The 15150-nt window shown below is 40.1% G+C and overlaps 1 pseudogene; it reads right to left on the minus strand.

Annotated features, from left to right (window-relative positions):
• Window positions 1-250: 250 nt before the first annotated feature.
• Window positions 251-9793, minus strand: LOC121770506 (annotated as a pseudogene).
• Between the last annotated feature and the right edge of the window lie 5357 nt (window positions 9794-15150).

The following is a 15150-nucleotide window of genomic DNA, read 5'->3' on the forward strand; positions in this document are numbered from 1 at the left end:
TTAGTCATGCCGAACTGATACTCTTTCTTGGGCTTTAGGCTGATGGGCTTTACTGCTGTTGGGCTTGTTTAGTACGTACTCCATCAAGTAGCTCGGGACGGAGGGAGTAAAATAATTGAGACTGCGAGCATGAAGTAAATTTAAAATGTTTGGTATATATTCTTTTCTTTAGATACTGGCTACTGCTATTTACGAGTATGGCTAAATAGTCAAATTAAAAACATGAGATTCGAGCTTTCTGCAAATTCTTTTATTGAGATGATTCAAACTCAAAAGCATAATCAAACGCTTTTTCCCGGCAACTAGCGAAACGGCCACCCCCGCCAAAATGCCCTTCGTCCATGCTTGTTAGTAGAATGACTGCAGACGAGCAGCCCGGACATGTTGTGTCGCGCCACCCATTTTGCAGCGTCAATTGTGAAAATAAGCATTACAAATGAATAGAAGAATTACCGGGCATCGCAGCCGAGACAAGCATGGAAGGGCAGCATGCTCCCTCGGTAATATTTTCGTAAGGAGAGTACTTGAGAATGTATTCGAAGCAAGATTGATTCTGAGGATTTCCGAATTCTTTGTAATCCAGTGTAGTAAGGGGTAAACTTGGTCCAGTAGTGAGTTGAGAACATCAAGGAAAGGGGACCTATCATCTGTAGAAATCATGGAATAAATATGCCCGGTCAATGGATTTTGACCAAATAATAAATGTGACGAGACATCTAATTTTGTGAAATTAAATGGTATAGTGTCGATCTACATTTTACGTAGATAAATGTAGTATATTCATTTTCTCAAATCCGATTTCCGGTGAGTGAGAAATAGTTCATTAAAGTTGAGCATAATTAGCTTTTAATTAAAGCTTGGAGTTGGGGCTTAGGGAATAATTAACTAGTGTTAATTATCCCACATTGGAGAAGTGACACATCTTTTAATGTGTTTAAATTAAGTGACTTTATGTTAATGAATAATTATAGTGGACCAAGATGGGTGAAAGAGCCCACACGTGCGCGCCGCCCGCCCGAGCCCCGGGCCCGATCTTGGACTTGGACTTGGCAATTGTTCTTTGGGTGGTCTTTGGGCTTGGGTCTGGACCCGTAGTAATCTTTTTAGACCACCGCTGAGTCAACAATCCAAGTGGCTTCACACATCGTCAAGCGTGGCACAGTCAAAGCCTACAAGGCTGCCACGTGAGAAATCCACACGCGAAAGGCACACTCCTGCCACACGCTTGTAACTGCCGACGGTTACGAATCTGCCATGATGAGCCTTCATGGCTTGGTTGACCCTGCATGGTGGCTTGACCTATAAATAGGCTAGTCATTCCACTGCATCAGATATAATATTCACAAGCATTAGCATCATAAGCTCTTTCCCTCTCTCTGCATTGTTTTGCTGTCGAAAGCTCTGTCCTCTCCTCCATCCAGTTCGTCGGAGCTCTGTTGATTGCGGTGCTGCTTCATCAGAGACGTAGCCGTTTTATCTTTGGGGACGAAACGCCAATCCGAAGAGCACTACCGGGGCGTATCTCGTCTTGCGGAAAGAGGCCTCTTCTACTCGGCTAACAAATTTCACGGTTTAGTTGTTTCAATTTTCAGTTGTAATTTCAGTTCAGTTTTCATTTGTATTCCTTCTTTTGGGTTGTATTACGCCCGGTTGTATCTCTTGTAATCCCAGAAACCAACAATCGCAAGACGAGATATTACTTGCCTTTGAAGGAATTTGGACCATAAACTGAACTAAAACTTTCGAAATATATAACACCTTTGCTGGAGATGTCGACGGAATCCAACACCGCTGCTGCCACCACCGCCGCCGCCATTTCCTCCACCATGGCGACAACTGGACCTGTCAACACTTCGCCGATTCCGACGATGATGCCCACTCCCGGGCGCAATCCTTCTTCATCAACAACCCCTTGGGAGTTTGTTAACCCCCTTGGGCCCACTGGTGGATCCACCTCGAGTGGATCGGTTGGTTCCACTTTTAGTGGTTCCTTCAGATCCTTTAATGGATCGAGTGCTGGGCCTTCGGGTCTCACACGAATGCTGGGGCCTTCGGGTCTCACGCGGGTGCTAGATCCTTCGGGGATAGTACGATCATGGAGGGCTCTATGCCCAACATGAATGGTGGTGGCTCTATGCCCAACCACGTTGTTGGTTCCTTCGTGGGCAACAGAATTGGTTCCTTCCATGGACCAAGTTCGGCACCTTTGGCACCAAGAATGATGCCACCTATCGATAAGCCACCAAAGTTTGGAGGATCTGACTTCAAAATGTGGTATCAAAAGATGTTGTTCTACTTGACAACATTGGGCGTCACCAACTTCCTCACGGAAAACGAACCGCCCGCGCCAAGCGATCAAGAGACTAGGCTTGAAGTCATGGCGGACTATGATGATTGGAGAAAAGAGGATTATCTATGTAAAAATTTTATTTTAAGTGCATTAGATGATAGCCTCTACAATGTATACACTAGTGTAACCACATCTAAATAAATGTGGGAAAGCCTAGAAAAGAAGTATAGCATAGATAATGCTGCAGGTACAGAACAAGTTGTAGCATCCAAGTTTATGGACTACAAGATGGTCGACTCTCGATCCATCATGGAGCAAGTCCAAGAGCTCCAAATGATCATCCACGCATTAGTGGCTGAAGGGATGACCTTGCCCGGCAAATTCCTAAGGTGCACGATCATCGACAAGCTTCCTCCTAGTTGGAAGGACTTCAAGAGCTATCTCAAGCACAAGTGAAAGCAGATGACCCTTGAAGACTTGATCGTGAAATTGCGCATTGAGGCTGATGTGCGCAAAAGCGACCAAAAGGCTAAGGGCTTCACCCCACTTGAAGCCAAAGCCAATCTGTTGGAGCGGGGCGGTCCCTCCAACAAACGCCCTCGTCCAAGTGACAAAGGGAAGGGAAAGCAGCCCACAAAGAAGTTTGAAGTCGATTGCTACAAATGTGGCAAACCGGGCCACTTTGCAAAGGACTGCCGCAGCAAGAAGAAGAGGCCGGCTGCCCACGTTGTTGAGAAGGAGTTCAAGGACTGGGATGAAAACGACCTCATTGCTGTGGTCACTGAAGAAGTTAACCTTGTTGATAACAAGGATGGCTGGTACATCGACACCGGCGCTACTGCTCATGTCTGCTCAGATAGGAGCAAGTTTGCCTCCTACGCTGCCGTTGAAGGGAAGATGATCAACATGGGGAATCAAGCATCGTCCGAAGTCCTCGGCGTTGGCAACGTGATTCTCATGATGACGTCTAGCGTCACTAACACTTTGAAGGATGTGTTGCATGTCCCGGACATCCGCAAGAACCTAGTGTCAGGATCAATACTAGTTAATAAGGGGTTTAAACTTGTATTTGAGTCTGATAGGTTTGCATTGTACAAGTTTGGAAAATTCATCGGAAAAGGTTATGTAACCGATGAGCTTTTCAAGCTTAGTGTGGCAACTCGCAGTGTTACAAAGCCGTTGGCTAATAATAATAAAGCATCTACGTCCTCTTACTTGACTGAGTGTTCAAATTTGTGGCATTGTAGATTGGGACATGTAAATTCAAAAGCCATTAAAATATTAGTGAATTTATATTTACTAAAGGCTAATGAAGTAGATACCAAGATAAATGTGAAATTTGTCTTGAAGCAAAAATGACTAAGTTACAGTTTCACTCAGTTGAACGAAGCACAAAACCCCTTGAATTAATTCATACGGACGTATGTGATTTAAAGATGGTGCAAACTAGAGGTGGTAAAAAGTACTTTATCACTTTCATAGATAATTGCACAAGGTATTGCTACATTTATCTTTTAAGAAGTAAAGATGAAGCAATAGAAGCGTTCAAAAATTATAAGAACGAAGTTGAGAATCAACTTGGTTGTAAAATCAAAACGATTCGAAGCGATAGAGGAGGCGAATATGTAGCCCCGTTTGAGGAGTTATGCAACGCAAGTGGTATAATTCATCAAACAACTGCTCCATATTTACCACAATCTAATGGTGTCGCAGAACGCTAGAATCGAACTCTAAAAGAGATGATGATTGCACTGCTTCTGACTTCAGGATTATCACATAACATGTGGGGGGAAGCTGTATTGACAACCAACTATATCTTGAATAAAATCCCTCTCAAAGGAAAAGATGTTACTCCTTATGAGTTGTGGAAGGGAAGGAAGTCATCCTACAAATACCTCAAAGTGTGGGGGTGTTTGGCAAAGGTGATGGTTCCTCCGCCCAAAGAAGTTAAAATCGGACCTAAGACGGTTGATTACATCTTCATTGGATATGCACTTAATAGTAGTGCATATCGATTTGTTGTTCACAAGTCTGAAATATCGACTATTACAGTAGGAACAACGATTGAGTCAAGGAATGTTGTATTTCTCGAAAATACATTTCCTTGCAAATACAAGGAAAAAGTCTTAACCAATTCTGAGACAAGAATTGAAGAAGAAGCCACTAGTTCTTAACTAGTGGAGATTGAAGCCACTAGTTCTAAATCATCGGATGAGGAACCTGAATCGCGCAAGCGTGCAAGGCCCGATCCAAAGGATACAGTACTAAGACGTGGTACTAGAGTCAGAACACCAAAAACATTTGGTCTTGACTACATTGCTTTTATGTTAGATGAAGAACCAACATCTATAAAAGTAGCCTTCAATGGCCCAGACAGGCTACATTGGAAAGAAGCTGTTCAAAGCGAAATTGATTCAATTTTACTAAACCACACTTGGGTGTTGGTGAATCTACCTGAAGATGCGAAACCTCTAGGTTGCAAATGAGTACTTAAAAGGAAATTTAAGTCCGATGGAACAGTGGATAAGTATAAAGCCCGACTAGTAGTAAAGGGTTTTAAACAAAAGGAAGGACATGACTTCTTCGATACCTATTCACCTGTAACAAGGATTACATCTATCCGAGTGCTTCTCGCTATTGCTGCATTGCACAATCTTGAGATTCATCAAATGGATGTAAAGACCGTGTTTCTAAATGGTGAATTAGAAGATGAAATTTATATGGAGCAACCCGAAGGGTTTGTAGTACCTGGACAAGAGAAAAAGGTATGCAAGCTCGTAAAGTCTCTATATGGATTGAAACAAGCGCCATTGCAATGATACTTGAAGTTTGATAATGTGATGTTATCAAATGGGTTCAAAATCAACGAGTGCGACAAATGTGTCTACATCAAGAGCACTAATAACGGCCATGTTATAGTGTGTCTATACATTGATGATATGTTAATCTTGGGTAGCAACACTCAAGTAATTAACGATACAAAGGCCATGTTAAAGAGAAACTTTGACATGAAAGACATGGGTCTAGCCGATGTAATTCTTGGAATGAAGATTCTTAGAACGCCTGATGGAATCATCTTAACATAATCACATTATGTTGAGAAGATATTGAATAAATTCAAAGCCTATGATGGCGCGCCGGTTAAGACTCCAGTGGATAAGTATAAAGCCTGACTAGTAGTAAAGGGTTTTAAACAAAAGGAAGGACATGACTTCTTCGATACCTATTCACCTGTAACAAGGATTACATCTATCCGAGTGCTTCTCGCTATTGCTGCATTGCACAATCTTGAGATTCATCAAATGGATGTAAAGACCGCGTTTCTAAATGGTGAATTAGAAGATGAAATTTATATGGAGCAACCCGAAGGGTTTGTAGTACCTGGACAAGAGAAAAAGGTATGCAAGCTCGTAAAGTATCTATATGGATTGAAACAAGCGCCATTGCAATGACACTTGAAGTTTGATAATGTGATGTATCAAATGGATTCAAAATCAACGAGTGCGACAAATGTGTCTACATCAAGAGCACTAATAACGGCCATGTTATAGTGTGTTTATACATTGATGATATGTTAATCTTGGGTAGCAACACTCAAGTAATTAACGACACAAAGGTCATGTTAAAGAGAAACTTTGATATGAAAGACATGGGTCTAGCCGATATAATTCTTGGAATGAAGATTCTAAGAACGTCTGATGGAATCATCTTAACACAATCACATTATGTTGAGAAGATATTGAATAAATTCAAAGCCTATAATGGCGCGCCGGTTAAGACTCCAATTGAACTCGACGTTCACTTGAGCAAGAACAAAGGTTAGCCCGTTGCACAACTCGACCTAACATTGCTTGTGCCGTGAACAAGTTGAGTCGTTACACGAGCAATCCAAGCAAGGAGCATTGGAGAGCTCTTGTGAGGGTTTTGAGATATTTAAAACATACTCAAAATCATGGGCTACACTTCTCGAGATACCCCCGGTACTTGAAGGGTACTGTGATGCAAATTGGATATCCGACAATAGAGACTCACTTTCAATAAGTGGATACGTCTTTACTATTGGGGGTGGTGCTGTATCGTGGAAATCCACAAAACAGACATGTATAGCCTGATCAACAATGGAATCGGAGTTCATTGCCTTAGATAAGACTGGTGAGGAACCCGAGTGGCTTAAGAACTTCCTTGAAGATATTCCATGTTGGTCTAAGCCAGTGCTACCAGTGCTGATCCACTGCGATAGCCAAGTGACTATTGGAAGGGCAAACAATGGTTTCTATAATGGTAAGTCTCGACATATACGTCGACGACATAACACCGTGAGACATTTGATCACAACAGGAGTGATTACAATTGACTATGTGAAGTCAATATATAATCTAGCGGATCCGCTAACCAAAGGGTTAAACCGTGATCAAATGAATAAGTTGCTAGAGGAAATGGGTTTGAAACCCACAAATTAAAGAATTGTCATAGTGGTAACCCAACCATGATGACTGGAGATCCCAAAACCTTGGTTCAATGGGAAAACTAAGCTACGAGAGTTCATGAGAAACACTCAACTATATCTATTCCGTAAAGAGCAATAGAGTGTTGGAGAACTTGCCTAGTGGTAAAGGATAAGTCTATGACTTTTAATGGTTCTTAAGGATCTCAAAGAGATGGAGTTCTCAAAGAGAACAAGTATGGCAAGGTACTTGACTAAGAATCACCTATGTAAGTGTGAAGTGTGGTCGCTTCATAAAACGCACTTATGAATCCAAAGTGGTGTCCAAGACCGCAATGGACACAAAACGTGAGAACGGATGAGGTTGAAGTGTTTAAGCGTTAACACCATTTTCTCGGTGCACGCCGTTGGGGATTAGCTCAAAGTATCGGGCTACTAAGCCGCCTGTGTATCCGATAGTGTCGACTATGAAGGGTTCAAAGCCAACAACTACCTATCCTTATGCTTATTTACCTCTCGAGGGTTGAGCTTGTGTCTGCATGCATATGCATTTGGCTATTTCCACTCATGTGGGGGATTGTAGAAATCATGGAATAAATATGCCCGGTCAATGGATTTTGGCCAAATAATAAATATGACGAGACATCTAATTTTTGAAATTAAATGATATAGCGTCGATCTACATTTTACGTAGATAAATATAGTATATTCACTTTCTCAAATCCGATTTCGGGTAAGTGAGAAATAGTGGATTAAAGTTGGGCATAACTAGTTTTTAATTAAATCTTGGAGTTAGAGCTTAGGGAATAATTAACTAGTGTTAATTATCCCACATTGAAGAAGTGACACATCTTTTAATGTGTTTAAATTAAGTGATTTTATGTTACTTAATAATTATAGTGGACCAAGATGGGTGAAAGAGCCCACACGCGCGCGCCGCCGCCGCCCGCTCGCCTAAGCCCGTGCCCGTGCTCGTGTTCGCGCTTGCGGCCTCGGGCCTCGGGCCCGGGACCGATCTCAATCTTGGACATGGACTTGGATCTTGGCAATTGGTCTTTGGGTGGTCTTTGGGCTTGGGTCTGGACTCGTAGTAATCTTTTTAGACCACCGCTGAGTTAGCAATCCAAGTAATCTTTTTAGACCACCGCGAAAGGCACACTCCTGCCACACGCTTGTAACCGCCGACGGTTACGAATCTGCCATGATGAGCCTTCATGGCTTGGTTGACCCTGCATGGTGGCTTGGCCTATAAATAGGCTAGTCATTCCACTGCATTAGATATAATATTCACAAGCATTAGCATCATAAGCTCTCTCCCTCTCTCTGCATTGTTTTTCTGTCGAAAGCTCTGCCCCTCCTCCATCCAGTTCGCCGGAGCTCTGTTGATTGCGGTGCTGCTTCACCAGAGACGTAGCCGTTTTATCTTTGGGAATGAAACGCCAATCCGAAGAGCACTACCGGGGCGTATTTTATCTTGCGGAAAGAGGCCTCCTCGACTCGGCTAACAATTTCACGGTTTAGTTGTTTCGATTTTCAGTTGTAATTTCAGTTGAGTTTTCATTTGTATTCCTTCTTTTTGGGTTGTATCTCTTGTAATCCCAGAAACCAACATCATCATCATCATAGAGTGAAAACGAACAAAGAAAGTAGCACATAAGAGCTCAATAGGTTATTCTACTCCAGCATCATTCTTTGATGTCAGATATTGGTTTTCTGAAAGAGACGAGTAATCTACGAACCTTCAAAATGGCAGCACGAAACAGTTGGGGATGCATGTTGGCAGCTGCCCCAACAAGTAACCACCCAGAGCACTCAACCGGTCTTTATGGATTAGTCCATCATCGATTAGATATTGAGCGCACGAGACAAAATCGAAATCGTGTATGGAATTCAATTTGTTCAATCCACGACCAAGTTCATGCCATGACCAATCTGGACCAGAACCACCCCTGACCCCACAAGATATCACAAAGATCACGTCAACTTACAAGAAGTCATCTGTCAGTGATCCCACAAAAACTTAGTACCCAAATTAGGATTTATTAATACTATTCCTCATTAATTGTTCCATATTTGATAAAGGTTAATAGTTGGATGATGACTCGATACACACCTTACATCAGCGAATGCCAAGAGCCAACCTCGGTCAAGTAAGCTTAACTGGTCAGGAGACCAGTTTTTATCCAAATCGTCACCATAGGCACCATATCCATGAAGAAGCCCAGGAGATTGACCCTCTCGATATGCAGCCCGAGAGTGAAGGATGGTCATCGGGATTCTGACACCATCATGGGAAATTACTTCCTTCGTTGTGTAATAATATTTCTCAGAATAATCCTTCCACCAAACACTTCCATTTTTATGCATATCTGTGGTCGTCGTTACGAGAATATTTCTCATAGATATCCTTCCATTCCTTCCACCTAACACTCCCATCGCCCTGCACATCTGTTTGCAGAACAAATTGTCTAGAAGCTTAGCAATGCTATGTCAAAACTTCATGAGTAATACTCAAATATACCTGCTGAAATGTTTCTCACGTCTTCCTGGTGAGCAATGGAGAGGTTCTAGTCGACATATCATAGTCAATCGTAAAATCAGGTATCTGCAAATGAATAACCAAGGTTTCAACTCAAATTCATTATCCCAAAGACATGTTAGCATTAAAAGTCAAATTTTATCAATGTCGTTATCCGAAACCATACCACAGGAGACGAAAGAACATCCCGGTATACAGTGTTCATGAAGTCTTCATTCGGACCAGGTTTGATTATACTCATGTCACAGGGCAGAGGAAAAAACCAAGGATCGAGACTATCAATCTCCGTTCCGTTCTGCAGTTCGAACCAAACAAGGCTTAAGTACATTAACAAGATGTATTAATTGAAGAAGGGAGATGTCCATACCTTACTGTCAAAATCAATTGGCATGTTGATAGAGCATGCTGAAGCTGAGCCGTTTCTGGTAAGAAAGAGGACCAGATGCCCGTCGAAAATATCCATATCCCATAAACGCATATCATCACCAGGAATGAAGAAATCATATGAAACAGAAAGCATTTAAGTTTGATCCAATCAATAATCCAACTGAAATTTAGTTTAAAGTTTATTTCGCACTGTCGCTCTAAGGCAGATGGTTGCTCAAATTAGTTATAGTATGAGCTAAAGCTAGGCTACAATTATAAAGATTAAGCGTATTAAGAAACAAATTTGGTAAAATCGACGAACCCTAAAACCATGAAAAGCTAAAATTCGAATCAATTTACGAACCTGGGAGAAATTTAGGTTTATAGGCTACTTTACCTTTAAAATAATGAAAATGTACCCATTTTGTTATCTCTTCCATAAATGGGAAAAACGCCACCCGCATTGGCGTGTCTATAAGTAAAGACACCAGCATAGTTGGCGTTTTATAATGTCGTCGTATTTTACTCGTATTTTCTCCAAATACAGTTAAGTTAAAACACGCCAACTAGGTTACAATATTACGTGATAACACGCCAACTATGTTGCCGTGTTTAACAGATATAGACGCCTATAGCTTTGGCGTGTTTAAGTTAAAAAATGCTAAGCGTTTTTTAACTTAAACACGCCAACCTGGTCAGCGTGTTTCGGGTGAGCTCACTGGACTCAAACTTGTTTGTTAGAAACACGCCTACCGTGTTGGCATTTTTTTCGAAAAGCCGCCTTCCACGTAGGCATGTTTACATAAAAACGCCAATGGGAATGGTGTGTCAATACAGAATGGGTGTTTTCCATCGATAATGAACCAAATATCAGAGTATAAAACGCCGACTGAATTGGCGTTTTACATAAAACGCCTATCAGGTGGGCGTGTTTACTTGAAACGCCAACGAGAATGGCGTGTCAATACAGAATGGGTGTTTTTCGGTCTATAACAATGTTGAACCAAATATCAGAGTATAAAACGCCGACGGAATTGACGTTTTACATAAAACGCCAATCAGGTGGGCGTGTTTACTTGAAACGCCAATAGGACTGGCGTGTCAATACAGAATGGGTGTTTTCCGTTGATGTCAATGTTGAACTAAATATCAAGTATAAAACACCGACGGAATTGGCGTTTAACAAAAAACGCTTTTGATGATGGCGTTTTAGCGTAAAAACGCTCATTAAGTCGGCGTGTTATATTAAAGACGCCGACCATGTTGGCGTTTTTAGACAGACTGTTTGCCATCTAATTTCTAACCGTTTCTCCCCGATCCTGAGTAATATTATTACAATGCTCAACTCAACAAACAAACAAAAATATAAACATAACAATGTTCAACTCAATAAATAAACAAAAACCTTGTTAAAACTTTACAATGTTCAACTTAGTAAACAATTAGGATAATAAACATAACAATGTTCATTCGTCTCGTCTTTTCCGCATGAAAAATTGAAGGTATAAGAATGGAATTTTATTACCGGAGGCGTTCAGGATCAACAGACCACCAAGTAACAGCAGACAATACACACGAGCACGTTGATTGTATATGTACTGGTCGTGTTCATCACCCAACTCAATCCTCAGTTGATTTGATAAGCTTGTCTGCTTCCAGGTCATTTCTTTCAAATCAACTGCATCTGGAATAAAGCCAAGAAAATCCAGACAAACGTCCTTCCAATAGTTGACATCCTTAGTGGGGATGTAACCCGTCAGAGCATCACCGTCAGTTTTGAGGCCCCATAAGACCTCCACGTCTTCTAAGGTCACAGTAGCTTCACCGACTAGAAAGTGAAACGTGTGAGTCTCTGGCCTCCAATGTTCAATCAATGCGATTATAAGATGGTGGTCAATGTCTTTCGGTTTACCACACCTCAACATCCCAACGAACCCCATCCCGTCTATAACCGCCAAAACACGAGGATGTATGGGAACATCCCATATGATTCCTTCGTATCTTCTGCAACGTACGTCTTCTGATGGCACTCCTGCCCATATGTTATTAGAGACGTGTTGTCTCTGCAGATAGAATACGGACAGGACCACATAAGAGTCTTCGGTGAGCACTTGAAGATGATGCCATAGTTCACCTACACAACATTCACAATTCAAATGAAACAATTCACAAACCTATACAATTTCAATAGTTGGATACTATTTACGTCAATATTACAAAATGGAACACCAATACCAAATGACGCACAATACACAAATGCACAAATCCACCTACACAACATTGCACAAATTCACCTACACAAAGTTACACAAAATTAATAACAATTCACCTACACGATATTACACAAAACAAACTAAACAATATACATCAACCTACGCAATTTCAATAATTTGACACTATTGAACCCAAATAATGCAATACACCTTAAAACCCATATAAACCAAAACAAGTTGCTCAATTTTTAAGCTAGAACAACATTAGGGTTTAGGTTTTTAATCCAAATTTATACCCTAACTAAACACTAATATCTCAACTATTAATCAACAATAACGTCATTCAAACAATCCAATATGCTAAATAATAATTTAGCACAATATTTCAACTCAATTCACAACCCATTACAAACCCTAGCTAACTATCCAACAATTACTCTAATAATGTAAACTATAAGCATACTAACCGAAAAAAATATACGAATTTGGGGAAGAATAGCACCGATTGATGAATGGAGGGCGAAATCACGGAGAGGAGGGCGAATTCTCGATGAGAGGCGCTGCTTTGGATAAAATCACGAAGTGTGTGGTGTGAGTTTTTCGCGATTTGGGGGAGGCGAGGCTGCTATATCAGTCTGTATAAACACGCCACTCGTGTTGGCATTTTTCAATTATAAAACGCCGACTGTGATGGCGTCTATAAGTAAACACGTCATTCCCTTCGGTGTTTCTAATTTATTAACACGCCAACCCAAAAGGCGTTTTTTAATTATACACGCCAACCAAGTTGCCGTGTTTTAACTTAACTGTATTTGGAGAAAATACGCCTAAAATACGACGACAATATAAAAAGCCAACTGTGTTGGCGTCTTTACTTATAGACATGAAGTTGGCGTCTTTACTTATAGACACGCCAGTGCACGTGACGTTTTTCCCATTTATGGAAGAGATAACAAAATGGGTACATTTTCATTATTTTAGTGGCAAAGTAGCCTATAAACCTGATTTTCTCCGAACCAGGGCCCCCAATGTTGGGGGGGAGTGGTGATATCGGGGGCAATCTGGAAAGCATATCGGAATATAGTGTGTTCTGCAATTCTAGAGTTTCTAGCATGAATGCGTCGGCGTAGGAGTTCTCTTGGTTGATGTAGCGAATGAAATCAGGGTCGCTGGTGTTGGACATCCAATTATACGGGTCCTTCCACGTCACTCCGTGCGCTGTTGCCGAGAAAGGAACCTTCTTGGCCACCGGCGGCGGTGGACATTGGGTTTTCCTGCAGGCGGTGGAGAAAAGCGGCGGGGAGGGGAGTTTGGGGAATGTAAGGAGGGTCTTTCTAGTTGATGAGGCAGCACGGAGGAGGAGGGCCACCATGGCGCCGGCGAAAACTGAATGACAGTGCAGTCAAATGGGCTTTGTATGAAGACGAAGATAGTATCGGCCCATTTCAACGGAGTTAGAATATGACCATTTGACAAATTGACCCAATTATAATTATTGTCAATAAGGCCCAAATAGTTGCTCAATAATAAAAATATACACTATTTTTAGGTGCAAAACGGGGGGAGACGACGGAGGGTGGAATAGTTGTTGGTTAATGTATTGAATTGGAGGGAGAAAAAGTAAAATAGAAGGTGTAGACATTAAATGGAAAAAGAAAAAAAGTTAAATAACTTAATTACTAAGAGAAAAAAATGTTTATTATATTAATTGGGAAACAGAAAGTAACTTCATTGATGTTTCAAAAATCGAAATGTGGCATCTTATTCTGGACAAACTAAAAATAAAAGTGTGATGCCTTAGCTAAGACGGAGGGAGTATCATATTAAGAAAATTCATTATGTAATACTCCCATCGTCCGACGATAAATGTCCTATTTTTATCCGACTCAAGTTTAAGTAATTTTTTTATTTTGTAAAAGAAAATAGTTACAAAAATTAGTGAAATGTATGTACTACTTTTATATTGGTGTTATAATAAGATAGAGTGAATAAGTTAATGGAATGTAGGATCCATGTGCCAAAAATAGTAAAAATGAAATGAAAATTTATTGACGGGCGAATAAAAAAGAAAAAAAATGAGACATTTAATGGGGAAGAGAGTAACAATCTAAACTGCCCTATCACTTCCATTCAATCGATTTGTCATCTTTCACATAGATGTATCACCATCAATTGGTTTTCAGCTTATGCAACATTGTAATGACGTACTTGCGTGGGTTGTAGCAAAAGAGTAGTCTATCCACCAAATCCATAAGTTTGTAATGTGTTAGCCCAATATTTGCCCAAAGAATACAGTGGCTTTTATGATGATATTATTAATGAGCAATGTACTATTTTGGTCTAAAATATGGCCGAAATACGCAAAACATTCACTTTTTAAAAATCGGCTCCTAAACATATGAAAACGCAGTCGATTTGGTCATTTTTACTGTTTCGTCAATTTTTTACGATCAACCGTGAATAAGCGATATTTTGACTAGATTAGTAATTAATTAAAATAAAATAAAATTCTAAAATTCTAAAATAGAATTTCGCTCACATCATTTATAAATTGGGGTGAGAAAAATACCTGAAAAATTGAATATCCGATCAGAACAAAACTAAAATTTAGTTTGGTTTGTTTTTCGAATTTCGATTCGGTTTTTAATATTATATAGAATACTACTCTAAATTATACTCGTTCCGTATCTTAAAAATAGTTTTCTATTTCCATTTTGGTTCGTCCAATAAAAATAATCTATTTCTATTTTGGCAAGTATTTTCTCTCTTATAAGGTGGTCTCATTCTCCATTAACAATACTTAAATTACTTTTTCTACATATTTCCTACTTTTACCAATTTTGCGTTAAACTTGTGTCGTTCCCAAAGTCCATACTTTATGGGACGGGGGAGTCCTTAAAACAAACTCTATTTGTATTGGTTTATATTAATAAATGTTACTTCCTCCATCCCACTCAACATGTCCATCTTTCCTTATTAGTTTGTCCTACTTAAGATTTCTATTTTTCGTATTTAGGAACAAATTTTCGTCTCCTCTCTCCTCATTAAAGCACCCAACTATCTTTCTCCTCTCTACTTTTTTACACTAAACAATTTCTCCTAAAACTATGTGCCACTTAAGAATATAGACATCTTGAGTGAGACAGAAGTAGTATGAAATTTAGATTTCATGAAAGATTGTAATTGTTTGAATATGTTAATTGATAAGGTATATATTTTTTTACTATCAATTATAGAAAATTAATAATTTGATTTTTTATATTTTTTAGTGTTATTAATATATTTGTGCAGTTTCAGT

This window comes from Salvia splendens, chromosome 16 (genome assembly GCF_004379255.2).
Source record: "Salvia splendens isolate huo1 chromosome 16, SspV2, whole genome shotgun sequence".
NCBI classification, from domain to species: Eukaryota; Viridiplantae; Streptophyta; class Magnoliopsida; order Lamiales; family Lamiaceae; genus Salvia; species Salvia splendens.